Below are 14,716 nucleotides of genomic sequence, written 5' to 3'. Positions count from 1 at the left end.
TACTTTTTACCTGTGTAGTTCAAATCTTTAAAAAAAATATCCTTTAGTGTATCACCTTTGTAAGCTTTGTAGTTAAAGCAAATGCATCTTTCACTTAACTACTTTTACCCAAAAGTCCTCTTAATTATTTTTAGCCTTTGTTCTTTCTACTATATGCATTTCAAGGCTATAAACTTTCCTTTAAGCATGGCTTACCTCTTGCTCTTTTTTTTTTTGTTATTAATCCAACCCGAAGATATTTTTCTGATTGATTTTTAGACAGAGTGGAAGGGAGGGGGAGCAGAGAGAAACAGTGATGCGAGAGAGACACATCGATTGGTTGCTTCCTGCACACAACCAAGCCTGCAACCACGGTACATGACCTTGAACAGAATCGAACCCAGGACCCTTTAGTCTGCAGGCTGATGCTCTATTCACTGAGCTAAACTGGTGAGGGCAGTATCTCGTAAGTTATATGTCATATATTCATCACTCAGTTCAAAAGAGTCTAATGTTATTTCTTCTTTACTCTCTGGATTGTCTAGGAATATATTATTTAGTTTCCAAAACAGCTGACAATCTTTTATTTTTTTTTGCAATAAACTTCTGGCTTAATTCCAATATTTCAAAGCATACACTTTTCATATTTTTTTATGGTCCAGCATATGTCAATTTAGGTAAAATTTCCATGGGCAATTGAAAAAAAAATCTATATTCTGCAGGTGCTGGGTGAAATGTTCAATGTATGTCATTTAGACTCATTTGTTAATTATGTTGTTCAAAATCTTTTTTTACTTATTGTTCTACTAATTATTCAGAGAGCTTTGCTAAAATATACCATATTATACTTATGAATTTGTCTAATTCTATTAGTTCTGTCAGTTTTTGCCTACTAGGTTAGCAAAAATTAGAATAATGACACAGAGTTAAGGAACACTATTTGTTGGTAAGATGTTTGTTTATGTTTTTATGAATAGCAGTTTGGCAACAGAAACATTTTAAACATTTATATCTTTGGACCCAGTTAGTTCACATCTAGAAATTAATTCTAAAGCTTTTAAATGTGCACCAAACACTGCTTAGCAGTTAAATGGATTAACAGATTCTCATTTAAACCTTATAGTAATCTTTTGATTAGGTATCATCCCCATTTTACAGATCAGAAAAATGAGGCTTACAGTGGCCTAAGCCCAAATAGTTATGAAGCCTATGTCAGAATTTAAGCTGACTCCAGAATATTTAAATTTATATATACTGACATAGAACAACATTTATTTATAAAGCCAAGTCAGAAAACAATATATAGCATGTGATCCTATTTTTTTTTAAGTGAGCATAAATTTGTATATTCATAGAAACAAATCTGGAATATAATATACATATTAAAAAATAAGTGACAAGATACCATTTAGAGGAGAGAAAGAATTATATAAGAAAACTGTAATGAGACTCCTCATACAATTAAGACTAAACATATTTGAGTATGTCTGCAGTCAGGACTTTATCACACATATATGTATGCGCGCACGCGCACGCACACACACACACACACACACTCTAGAGGCCCAGTGCATGAATTCGTGCACAGGTGGGGTCCCTAGGCCTGGCCAGCAATCAGGGCCGATCAGAGTCGGGCCAATTGGGGACTGCTGGCCAGGGGAGAGACAGGCTGCATCCACCACCTCCCACCCCTGGTTCCCCATCCCACGGGCGGGGTTGGGAGAGGAGGTGACAGTCGCCAGCTGGGCACAAAAGGAACAGATGCCGGACACCACCGGCCAGCCACAAGTGGTTGGCTGTGGGAGCACACTGACCACCAGGGGGCAGCTCCTGCGTTGAGCATGTGCCCCCTGGTGGTCAGTGCGGATCATAGCGACTGGTCGACCATTTGTTCCAGTTGTTCAGTCCTAATGGTCGCTTAGGCTTTTATACATATAGATACATGTATATGTACACATACTTACACATATACAGATTATTATGACCACCTGACGTTTGTAGGCAAATTAGCTATAATTTTGCACTGAAGTTGCTAGAAGGCCAGACCATTATAAATAGGGAAGCAGGTTGTTTACCACGACAGTAGAAGTGATATTTTTCTGAAGGTATGGGTAAACAACGCGATTTAACAGCCTTTGAACGTGGGATGATTGTTGGCGCTCGGAGCCATGGAGCAAGTATCAGCAAAACAGCTGAATTTGTTAAATGTTCAAGAGCAGCTGTTGTTAAAGTGTTTAAAGACTGGACTGTCAACTGAAAATCTGGGTCTGAACGTGCGAATTGTGGCCGTCAGCGACTAGTCAATGTTAGGGCAGAAAAGAGAGTGGCAACACTGGTATAAGACAACAGAAGGGCAACAGTGCATCAAATTACTGCAGATCTTACTCAGGGTTCCTCTCAGATGATCTCTGAACACACTGTTCGCCATACACTGCATCGTATGGGATATGGAAGCCGAAGGCCTGTTCGAACACCTTTGCTGTCTGCAGTTACCAAGATAAAACGTCTCCAATTCGCATAGGAACACAAGGATTGGACAGTCGAGAATTGGAAAAAAGTCATGTGGTTCGATGAATCATGTTTCCAGTTGCATCATGCAGATGGCAGAGTGAGAATTTGTCGGAAACAGCATGAAAGCATGCACCCCACATGCATGAGTACAACCCTTCAAGCTGGTGGGGGAAGTTATGGTTTGGGGCATGTTTTCCTGGCATGATTTGGGCCCTTTAATTCGTGTGGAACAACATGTGAATAGCACAACATACCTAAGTATCATTGCTGATCAGGTTCATCCTAACATGTTGATGGCGTATCCCAATGGAGATGGCTTCTTCCAACAAGACAATGCGCCATGCCATGGTGCTCATATTGTGCAGGAGTTGTATCAAGAACATAAGGGATAAAAAAAAAAAAAAGAACATAAGGGAGCCCTGACTGGTTTGGCTCAGTGGATAGAGTGTCAGCCTGCAGACTCAAGGGTCCCAGGTTCGATTCCAGTCAAGGGCATGTACCTTGGTTGCAGGCACATCACCAGTGGGGGGTATGCAGGAGGCAGCTGATCGATGTTTCTCTCTCATCGATGTTTCTAACTCTCTATCACTCTCCCTTCCTCTCTGTAAAAAATCAATAAAATATATTAAAAAAAAAAAAAAACATAAGGGAGACTTTACCTTGCTTAGGTGACCCCCACAATCACCAGATCTCAATCCAATTGAGCATTTGTGGGACGAAGTTAAAAGAGCCATCAGGCAGCTGGTTCCACAACCATCAGATCTCACAGAACTGGACGGTGCTATTCATCAGGCATTGTGTCAAATTCCTCGCATCACCTTTCAACATCTCGTGGAGTCAATGTCAAGAAGAATCGCAGCAGTTTTGAAGGCAAAAGGTGGCCCAACGAAGTACTGATGGGGCGGTCATAATAATCTGGCCACTCAGTGTATATGTACTAGAGGCCCGGTGCAAGGCAATTGTACACACTGGGCGTGGGGGAGTCCCTCAGCCCAGTCTGTGCCCGCTCGCAGTTCTTAGCGTTGCTGCAAAGGCAGGAAAGGCCCCCGCCACTGCCACTGCCACTGCCACTGCACTCGTCAGCCGTGAATCCGGCTTCTGGCTGAGCGGCACTCCCCCTGTGGGAGCACACTGACCACTAGGGGGCAGCTCCTGTGTTGAGCGTCTGCCCCCTGGTGGTCAGTGTACCTCATAGCAACTGGTCATCCTGCCATTCGGTTGATTTGCATGTTAGGGTTTTATTATATAGGATATGTATTGTCACTGCCTGGAACAGCTTCTTGCCCAGAGCAGATTTATTCTGCCAGTTATGATTTTCCAACTACAGAGAGGGCTGATGAAAATGACTCATTTAAAATATGACTTGGGCTGTTCTCAATATTACAACTGCCCCTTTTCCCATTCTTCAAAGTACATGCACCTATGTTTTGCACTTAGATGACAAGACAAAGAACAATGCATACATATGCATATTATGTGTTCTGTGACTTATTTCATCAACATTTTACTTTTCCTACTCTTTGATATTTTACATTTTTAAAAAATCTCACAGCTCTGATAAGAGAGAATATCCTACCAATTCTTAGTCATTACTTCCATGACATGCACTAAACGAATTAAAACAAAAAGCTCCAGGAAGTTCCAAGATTGTAAAGCTTGAGTGCAAGTAAAAATAGTAGTAGGCTAGAAACAGCTTTATTAAAGGAAACGGGAAACTTTATAACAAGGACAGGGTAGGCAAATTTTTTCTGTGAAGAGCCAGATAGTAAATATTTTAGGCTTTTTGGGACATACACAGTCTCTGTCATATATTCCTTTTTTATACATAAATCATTCTTAACTAAGGGCAGTACAAAGAGCATTTTTGAGGAGTTGCAGTTAAAACGGTGGAATACAGAAAAGTTTTTTAAAAAAGAAATTTACACAGGGCAAACAGGAAAGCAAACAATAAGCAACAAAATATCGGAAGCTAAAAGACAGATGGACAATGGCAACTACTCAGTGAACTCCGGAAAAGTGAAGCTAACCCTAACTCCTAAATAGGAGTTGAAAAATCCAATTTATACCTTGGAATTCTCAAAAGATTCAGGAACTGGTAGTACCTCATACTACTTAAATTGAGGCAAGAGTTAAATAAGGAAAACTGGGTAAAAGTTGAGAAGCAGTTAAATCCCCAAATCTACCTGATGGTTGGCTACCCCACTCTGAATGAGGAATAACCAGATATAATTAAAGGTCTGCATACCCTACCGAAAGTGGGGGAATGAGAAATCCAGTCCCCCTAAATCCCCTCACATACACATAACCCTGGTGGAAAAACTTCCAGCCCTCAAGCAGACTGAGTTTTCCCTTCATGAACCTGACACAAGAGGAAACACCTCTCATATAACAGGGTTTTCTCAAAAACTGGCTCACTCAAACCACCATACAATTAAGTCCAGTATTTAAGTCACCATTAATTCAGGTTTACTATCAGGAGATAATAGCCAAAGATTAATGACTTCTGAAATAAGCCTCCAACATAAAAGTTAGAGGTCAATATAGGAGAAATAGTCTGCAAAAAGAAAAGAACATTTTTAAAGAAATAATAATTTGTAGCCTCAGAAATTAGAAAAGTACAACAATGAAACAAGTACAGGATGCTCTCTATACAAAAAATTTGAGAGAATAAAGAGCTCTTGGGAAATCAAATTCTTCCCCCTAACCCCCCAATAGTTTATTGATTTTTAGAGAGAGAGGAAGGGAGAGGGGGAGAGAAACATCGATATGAGAGCATAGCATCCATTGGCTGCCTCCTGCATGCCCCCTACCAGGGATCGAGCCTGCAACCTGGGCATGTGCTCAGACCAGGATTCAACTAGCAACCTTTCAGTGCACAGGACAATGCACAACCACCTGAGCCACACAGACCAGGGCAGGAAATTAGTATCTTGACAGCAAAAATGAAATTTTCAACAGAAGGCTTAGAAAATATTAAAGAAGCCTTTCACATAAAATAGAGCAAAGAAGATTATGAGATGAAAAACAGCAGAAAAAAACGAAGAGAGGACTAGCCTAAGAGATTCAAACAAATAAGAGAAGTTCAGAGAGAAACAGAAGGAAGAGGAAACCACCCACTGTAATGGACTAAATTGTGTCACCCCAAAAATTCATGTTGAAATTCTAGATAAGGACTATAACAGACAACTGAGGGTAATGAGGTCATAAGGGTGGAGCCGTAAATAATCCAAAAGGACTGATGCCCCTAAAGAAGGAGAAAGCAAGAAAGGTTTTATGAAAAAGGAGACTGTCTATAAATCAGGAAGAAATCTCATCAGAAACCAACCCTGACGGCACCTTGATCTTGGACTTCCAGTCTCAAGAACTGTGAGAAAATAAATTTCTGTTATTTGTCCCACCCAGTCTGTGGTATTTTGTGATGGCAGTCCCAGAAAACTAATATAACCATCAATGAAATAATTGAAGACTTCCCAGAACTGATGAACATAATTTTGCAGATTTGGAGGACACGATATCCAGGAAAACACAAAAAATGGATGCATGCCAAGTCACACACATTAAATTTCAGTACAAGAGATACAAAATTCAAGAAAAGCAGAAAACATTAGGATTAGGAATCAGAATGTCTTCGGAATTCTCAAAAGCTAGAAAATAATAGAGAGATGCCTTCAGAATTTTGAAGAAAAATTATTTCCAATCTAGAATTCATTACTGAACCAAATCAAGCAGGAAGACAAAAAAAAGAAAAAATATATTTTCATTAATGCAAGATTGCAACCTTTCACAGGAATCTACGGTGGTATATACTCCATCAAAAGGAGGCATCAAGTCCAGCCGGCAGTGGTTGAGTGTCAAACCTGTGAACCAGGAGGTCAAAGTTCGATTCCAGGTTGCAGGCTTAATCCCAGGTGGGGTGTGTGCAGAAGGGAGCCAATCAATGATTCTCTCTCATCATTGATATTTCTATCTCTCCCTCTCCCTTCCTCTCTGAAATCAATAAAATTTTTTTTTTTTTAAGGAGGGATCAAATTGAAAGAACTGCATGATTCACAGGCAACAGATTTAACACAGGGGAAAAGCAGAGTCACCAGTTTTGTTGTAAAAGGAGAAAGCTGGATCAAGCCGGTTCAAAAACTGGTAGACAAGGATAGTGCAATTCTACTCCCAGGTATTCATACCAAAAAGAAATGAGTTAGCCCAGCTGGTGTGGTCCAATGGTTGAGCATCAACCCATGAAGCAGATCACAGTTCAATTCCCAGTCAGGGCACATGCCTGGGTTTCGGGCTCAACCCCCAGTAGGGGGCGTGCAGGAGGCAGCCGATCAATAATTCTCATCATTGATGTTTCTTTCTCTCTCTCCCCTTCTCCCTTCCTCGTAGAAATCAATAGAAACATTAAAAATAAAAAATATGAGTGTGTATGTCTAGTAAAAGACTTCTAAGTAAATGTTTTTAACAGCTTTATTCATAATAGTTAAAAAACTGGGAAAAACCAAATATCCATTAGTAGCTCATTTTTTAAAATTGTGTATTATTTCAATGAAATACTATCATCAGTGGGGGAAAAAAATAAAATGAAAAAACTATTAACTCTCTCTCTCTCTCCCTTCCTCTCTGTAAAAAATCAATAAAATATATTAAAAAAAAAAAAACTATTGCTGTACCCAACATCATGGATAAATCTCACAAACACAATGCTAAGCAAAACAACCATCCACAAAAGAGTACTGTATGGTTCCATTTCTATTAAGTTCAAGAACGGGCAAAAATAATATATGATCATGTAAGTCAGAATAGTGATTTCTTTTGAGGATAGGAGATACTGATTGAGAAGCATGACAGATTATTCTGGAGCACTACAAATAGTCTCTATACCTTGATCTGGGTGATGGGTATATGTCTACAAATGCAAAAATAGGCCTTTTAAAGAAAAAAAGAAAAAGAAAAACTTCCCCGGGAAGAATTCTGGGCAGAAGGGGTTGTATACAAAGTATTCTAAATGTTTCTAAAAGTAAAAATTGTTATCATTCAAGAACATGTAGTACCTTGAGGTGATCAAGCATTTCCAAAGAAACATTTCCAATGCCTTAAACATTTCTGTAATATAGCTGAAATACAAGGCACATTAAATTCTTTGCTGTATCTATTATTTGAATTGATCTAGAGGCAAGATGATTTGGGAAACATGCACTGAAGTTTTTGGAAGGCTGATTCTTTAAAAACAAACAACAAAATCCTTTTCAGATGCATCTGTTTTTTAAAAGATTTCCCCAAGCCATATTCTCACTGCTTTATTCAATTGGTCTGTATGAACAAAAGTGGAAATTATTCATACCATACTTATGTCCTTAAGTACAATTTCAGGAATAAAAAAAAGAAACGAGAATCAGTGTTTCAACTGTTTATTTTAGCAGATAATTTACTTAAACAAATAAAAATCATTATAAACAACCAAAAGTTAAAAGAATAATAGCTTCTAAACCTGTTTCAGACCAAAAGAGTAAAGCATCCTCTCCAGAGATATTTCACCTGATAGCTTTCTGTGCTACCTATCTGTCTTACATCATTCAACTCTTGCTAAATAAATAAATGTGAAAAAGCAACAACACCAAGGCAGCCCTAGCTGGTTTGGCTGGGTAGATGGGCATCAACCTGCGGAGTGAAGGGTCCCGGGTTCAATTCCAGTTAAGGGCACATGCCTGGGCTGCAGTGCTCAATCCCCAGTGGGGGACATGCAGGAGGCAGCCAATCAATGATTCTCCCTCATCATTAATGTTTCTCTCTCTCCCTCTCCCTTGCTCTCTGAATTCAATATATATATATGTATATATATATAAAAATATAAAGGCAACCCTATCCTATGTATGTGTGTGTGTGTGTGTGTGTGTGTGTGTGTGTATAAATATCAAGGCTGCTATTCAGAGAAGCTTTAGAGTTAAAGGGGGGAGGGAGGAATATGAACAGCAAATCCTATCCTCCTTCCTATCTAATAAAAAAGAAACATGGTAATTAGCCATACAGCTGCTACCCTTCCCATTGGCTAATCAGGGAGATATGCAAATTAACTGCCAGCCAAGATGGCGGCTGGCAGCCAGGCAGCTTGAAGCGGAACATGAGGCTTGCTTGCTTCAGTGATGGAGGAAGCCAAGCTTCCCCGCCTGCCATGCCGGCCTCTGAGCTGCAGTTAAGAAACATTGTAACAAATATAGAAGCTAAACAAACCCCCAGAAACCTGCTTTAGTCAGCCACGCTTCAGCCAGCTGGACCACAACATGGTTTCAAATACAGAAGGTAAACAAAGGCCAGAAACCTGCTTTCAGCAGCGGAGGCCTCAGAGCTAAAGCTAGCCCAGAATTAAAAAAAAAAAAAAAAGGAAAAAAAGGACAGGTTGGGAGCTTCAGTCACCCGCCAGCCTGAAAACGGCCCTCAGCCCCTCACCCAGACTGGCCAGGCACCCAGGAGCGGGCCTAAGCCAGCAGGTCATTATCTCCCGAGGGGTCCCAGACTACAAGAGGGCACAGGCCGGGCTGAGGGCCCCCCTATCCCCCCCAGTGCACAAATTTTTGTGCACCGGGCCTCTAGTATATGTATAAAAGATCTAACTTCCCAAAAAGAACAAATGATTTTCAGAATGTTTTGCTCAATAAGTGGATTGCTCAATAATCTGGTTCTTCACAGATGAACAAAGTGACAAAGTAGCAAAATGTAAAAGTGTTACTGTTCTAAGAATCAACAAGATCACTTTTAGAAAAAATCATTACATTTATCAGCGGTTCTCAACCTGCGAGTCGCGACCCCTTTGGCGGTCAAAAAACCCTTTCACAGGGGTCGCCTAAGACCATCCTGCATATCAGATATTTTCATTACGATTCCTAACAGTAGCAACATTACAGTTATGAAGTAGCAACGAAAATAATTTTATGGTTGGGTCACAACATGAGGAACTGTATTTAAAGGGCCAGAAGGTTGAGAACCACTGAATTAAGTGATAAAGCCTCAGGGGTTTCCGCCAAACCATCACATTGTTCCCATCTACTTTCAAGGCCCCCAAATATTCAGTCTCTTTATCAAGAGATTCAAACAAACTCCAGCAGTAAAACTTTTAAGAGATTCATTCACTTTTTAGTGAGTCAGAAGACACAACTGTAGAGAACATTATTTTTGTTAGTGCTGTTGATACATCTAACAAGCATAGGAAAAGACTGCAAGTATACTTTTAAATCATTGTTTCAATTGATCATGAAGGTTCCCCTGTCCTCATAAAAACAAGTTCTGAATTTATAGAAGGCATAAATACACAAAATGCAAAGTAATATGAAGCAATAAAAAACAACATTGCAAGAGATGAGCAGTATAGTTTCATAAAGAATATACAGAAAATTTGTAAAAACACACAGTACTAGAGTTAGGAAATCAAAGGTTAAGTCTCAGCTCTGACACCATCAGTAGATGTGTGCATTTTAATTCAGATATTTTGTATGGATTGCATTTTCCTTATAAACAGAAGGTGGAATTCCAACTTTCCCACAATACTGTCCCATGATATGATGATACAAGCCCACATCAGATTAAAAAATTAAAGGAATGATAAAACAATAAAGGCTATGGGTTCAAAAGAAAACAACACAGAGAACAAAAGATCTGGAAGGCTGCACTGATGGACCAAAAATGAAACTTAACAAAATTTGAGTTCCTTTGCTATTTGGGTACCTTAGGAGAGAAATTTTCTTTTAAAAGAATAGGCAGGCTGCCGAAACCGGTTTAGCTCAGTGGATAGAGCGTCGGCCTGCGGACTGAAAGGTCCCAGGTTTGATTCCGGTCAAGGGCATGTACCTGGGTTGCGGGCACATCCCCAGTGGGAGATGTGCAGGAGGCAGCTGGTCGATGTTTTTCTCTCTCATCGATGTTTCTAACTCTCTATCTCTCTCCCTTCCTCTCTGTAAAAAATCAATAAAATATTAAAAAAAAATAAAATAAAATAAAAAGAATAGGCAGGCTATGCGTAGACATTCAAAGTCTCAACAGATATAAAGGTAGAAAAATACAAAGTCTAAATGAGAACAAGAGATTGGTTTGGTGAGGTCAGCGGTCGGCAAACTGCGGCTCACGAGCCACATGCGGCTCTTTGGCCCCTTGAGTGTGGCTCTTCCACAAAATACCAACTTCTGCGCATGGGCCACGAAGTTTCAATCACACTGTACATGCGCGCCCGCACGTGGTATTTTGTGGAAGAGCCACACGCAAGGGGCCACAGAGCCGCATGTGGCTCGCCAGCTGCAGTTTGCCAACAACTGGGTTAGGTGGACAGTTCCTACAGAGAAACTGTGCTGTCATTAGGAAGAACCGGTTTTGAGCAGATTGTTAAACGGCTAGTAATGTGAACTATAGTCTATAGCAGCAGTTCTCAACCTGTGGGTCGCGACCCCTTTGGCGGTCAAACGACCCTTTCACAGGGGTCGCCTAAGACCATCCTGCATATCAGATATTTACATTACAGTTATGAAATAGCAATGAAAATAATTTTATGGTTGGGTCACAACACGAGGAACTGTATTTAAAGGGCCAGAAGGTTGAGAACCACTGATCTATAGGTAACGGGGAGCTATTGGTTTAACAATGAGAGAGACGTTCAAAACATTATTTTATGATTAGGACAGGCCAGTGTGGCTCAGCAGTTGAGTCTTAATCCAGGAACCAAGAGCTCACTGGTTCGATTCCTGGGTTGCAGCTTAATCCACAGGAGGGGGTGTGCAGGAGGCAGCTGATTGATGTTTCTCTCTCATTTCATGGATGTTTTTCTCTATCCCTCTTCCTTCCTTTCTCTCTAAAAATCAATAAAAACATATTTTTTAAAAAACAGATTAGGCAGAAGGCTGGATATACTGAGTAGGAAGAAAAGGCAGACAGAAAACCTAGTTAAAAGCTAGAGGAAATAAACAGGTATCTGAAAGAAATTTCAAAAAAATGGCTGAAAAATTAGCCAATGATATGTGAATCGAGGAAATCAAAGGTAAAACCAAGATTTGTGTCTGGGCAATTGAAAGCATAATATCACCATAACATATGGAATCAATTTTGAAGGAAAGATTATAAATTCTAACTCTGAAATAGTTTAGTGAGGATCATCCAGACAAAATTGTTGCCTTCATCTTTAAATGTCATTTTGGGCCCTGTTAGTTGTCTTCCTAAAACAGCACAGCAGAGTATTTATGAAGATCTTTTAAGTGCTTAGTGATTTCCAGAGTTTCCTCTGACTTTTATGTATCAACTAAATGATGATTTAATCTTCTGGTGTAGGTAGAGAACATTTGGTATTTTTCTATATTATAAAGGTGAGTAAATTGTAAAAGTTATAAAACTATGATAGGAAAAAAGGACTACATCTGTATTTATCAAATCAAGTCTTCCTGACAAGTAATTTGTAACAATAATCACATCAAATCTACCTTGAACTTTGGCAGGTCCAAAAGGTCCATAAGAAAAATAAACCCAGGGCACAAAGTATCTCTCAATAAACTAAAAAGGCATTGTATGTATGCTTCGAGTTTTATTTACATGGACTAAAAGATAGTGCTTAGAAAAATAAAGTACACGATTTAAAATTAAGCAAGTGAACAAGCACAGTTCAGGAGTCTTGAACTGGTATCTGTGTTCACAGATACCACAGCTAATTCTCACAGATCACAATTTTCCCAAAGAAAAAAAATCTCAGAGTTTGTAATCAAGATGGAATGAAACTACTATTAACCAACCAATGCACACTTCTTGAGTTACTATCCAACTGTGAATGGGATGCCTATTTAAAAACTGAATATTATCGACAATTTTCAAACAAAACCTTCTTCTTGAAGTATCTCTCCCTTCACTTTGTGACCTCGCTGAAAACTGAGCCTTTAGGCACAGTGCTCTCCAGGTGCTTAATAAACTGTACGGTTGAGTTTTCATAAATCTACCAAAGATTTTTAAAAATGAGTAACTCCTGCATTGAGCTTCTTTGCCCAACACCCAAGGTGGGATTTTAAAAAATTCTCCTTAACTTCATTCTTTCCTACCTTGTCAGCTTTCTTACAGAATCTAATGGGTAGAATTATTTTTAGCTGATCAATTCATCAGCTCGAATTTAATTGAGCGTCTATAACGTCACCGTTCTCAGCCCTGAACAAAACCCAGCTTCCTGAGCTTCTAACGGCAAATTTAACTTTTATGGGAACGCATAAGGTTACAAAATCAGCCAACCAAGGTCGGTTTCTACCGGATATATTACAAGGCAAGTCAAAAGCTCACAACCCAAGCAATTCAGGTAGGAGCCTACCACAGGTCCCTTCGATGAAAATACCCCCGATTTCCCAGGGACCAGGGAACCGGCTGGGGCTGGGGGAGGGGCAGAGGACGCATCCCGAGGATGTCCACCCGCCGCACGGGGCTCAGGCTAGACGCGAACGCCCCCCTTCCCTCCTCTCCCACGTCCCTACCTTCCAGGCTGCATGAGGTCACAACCGGCAACGGGATTTGGGGAGGAAAAGAAACAGAGAAGCACGCACGCCGCACAGTGGACCTCCCAGCCTCGCAGGGGTGGCCGCCCGGGGTGCTCACCGGGACCGGGCACTCCGGAGGCGGACAGGAAAGCCGCGGGGCCCCGCCTCCCTCCCCCGAGGTAGAGGCCGGAGGGTCGCGCGAAACCTCAGTGCAGACGCCCAGGCCGGGCCGACGGGCCTCCCCGCCCCCTTCGGCTCAGCTCCGGGCCGGCAGACGGCGCCCCGGGCTAACTTCGCCTGGGAAGAGGAAGCGACGCCACGAATAGCAGGCTGTGTGAGCGCCAGGGACAAGGAAGGGCTCCCCGTGCATCTGCCTGCCGGCAAGGCCGTCTCTCCGTCCCTCTGCCGAGCCTCGGCGGCCCCAGCTCACCTGACGAGGGCACCCAGACGCCGCCGCGGCCGCCGCGATGGCCGTTACGGCACGAGGCCTCCGCTCAGCCGCCGCGTAGCTCTGGGGAAAGGGGCGGGGCGCGCGCAGCGGGCGGGCGGAGGTGCGGCGCCGACTGGCCGCGAGGCCGTGGGCGGGTCCGTGCGGGCAGGAAACCCTCTCTTGACCTCCTCTGATAGGCTCGGTCTCCCGTCCCTTCCATCCGCCGCACCGGGATTGGGCGAAGCTGCCTGTCAGTCAAGCGCTGTGCTGGGCGTGGACTGAGCTGAGGCTGCGCGGCGGAGAGCGAGCCGGAGAGCGAGAAGCGCCGGCCTTCATCAGACTCCCGTCGCTTTTTCCCTCTCCGGCTGCCTACTGTGGGCCGTCCTCCTCCGCGCTGCGGAGAGAGACTCCACAGCAAAAAAAAAACACAAAAAAAATGACTGCTTCCCCAGGTCAGCCCCAGCCGCTCTGGGAATCTTCCTTCGGGTCTCTGCACCTGAAAAGAGTCTTGGCAGATGAAGATGCTTGGGGGCAGACAGCAAAAAAGAAAAACCAAAAGGCCTGAAAATGGGAACTTGGGAGAAAAATGTAAGACATATGCTTAATTTGAGCCACAACCCGAAATAGAGTCCGAGGACCTTCGAAAGGTCCTGGTGTGTAGGGAGCTTCCAGTCTTGCCTGCAGTGGTCATGCTGTGAAGAGAAAGGACAGTGACTTTCGGGGACAGGTCTGCCCGCTCTCAGGGGCTCAGCCCCAGCCCCTGCCCGGCCATCAGGATCCCGACGCGAGCTGCAGCCCCGCAGCCGGCCCCATTCCGTCCTCACCAACTTCTCAGGGAAGCCTGCTGGGCTCAGGGACCCTGCGTGGGGTGTTGGTCTTTTCCCCATCCGAGCTGTTGAGGTAGTTTGCCCGCATCCTATTTAGATTGTAAACTCCTTTTAAGGTAGGAACCACATCAGCTTTCAGTTTTTTCCCCCAGTGCCTGGCACGTGATAGCACGTCAGTAAATATCGTTGAAGGCGTTATTAATACCTCGCCCGTCCCCAACTTTCATCCCGGCCCCGACTTTACGTCCCACGAGTTCACACCTTTCTGCATTTAACTTCAAAATTTATTCATTTGAATACCGGTGATTGTATGTGGTTTGCTTGCCATATACAGGATCGCAAGGTCGACCTCAAATCACCAGCGGCCGCTTCCTGGCTTCAAGTAGGCTGAGGCAAATAATGTCATGAAACTCTGAACAACGGCTACTCTCTCTCTCTGTTTACATCTTATTATTGGCATCAGCAGTGAATAATGTAAGTGAATTTTGAATTTA

General features: G+C 42.3%; 1 protein-coding gene and 1 long non-coding RNA gene across 3 annotated transcripts in view; one reads left to right on the top strand and one right to left on the bottom strand.

The window, feature by feature from the left end:
- NCK1 (NCK adaptor protein 1) overlaps positions 1-13,481 on the bottom strand; it is a 67,031-nt gene extending 53,550 nt beyond the window's left edge. The window contains exon 1 of one of the 2 annotated variants that reach the window (XM_070433472.1): positions 13,396-13,481. The gene's annotated coding sequence lies outside the window, so the exon portion shown is untranslated. Of the gene's footprint in view, positions 1-2,744; positions 2,766-13,395 lie in introns of those variants that run through there. The other variant, XM_070433473.1, reaches the window with a different exon arrangement.
- Positions 13,482-13,756: 275 nt separating this feature from the next.
- On the top strand, positions 13,757-14,716 carry LOC138992472 (uncharacterized). Its single transcript, XR_011468101.1, has 2 exons — positions 13,757-13,983; positions 14,557-14,716. It is a non-coding gene; the product is annotated as an uncharacterized lncRNA (long non-coding RNA).

The sequence above is a fragment of the Myotis yumanensis genome, unplaced genomic scaffold (genome assembly GCF_028538775.1).
Source record: "Myotis yumanensis isolate MYYU_CA2020_CCGP unplaced genomic scaffold, mMyoYum1.0.hap1 SCAF_14, whole genome shotgun sequence".
Lineage (NCBI taxonomy): Eukaryota > Metazoa > Chordata > Mammalia > Chiroptera > Vespertilionidae > Myotis > Myotis yumanensis.
The sequence above is the reverse complement of the archived record's forward strand: the minus strand, read 5'-3'. Positions and strand labels throughout refer to the sequence as shown.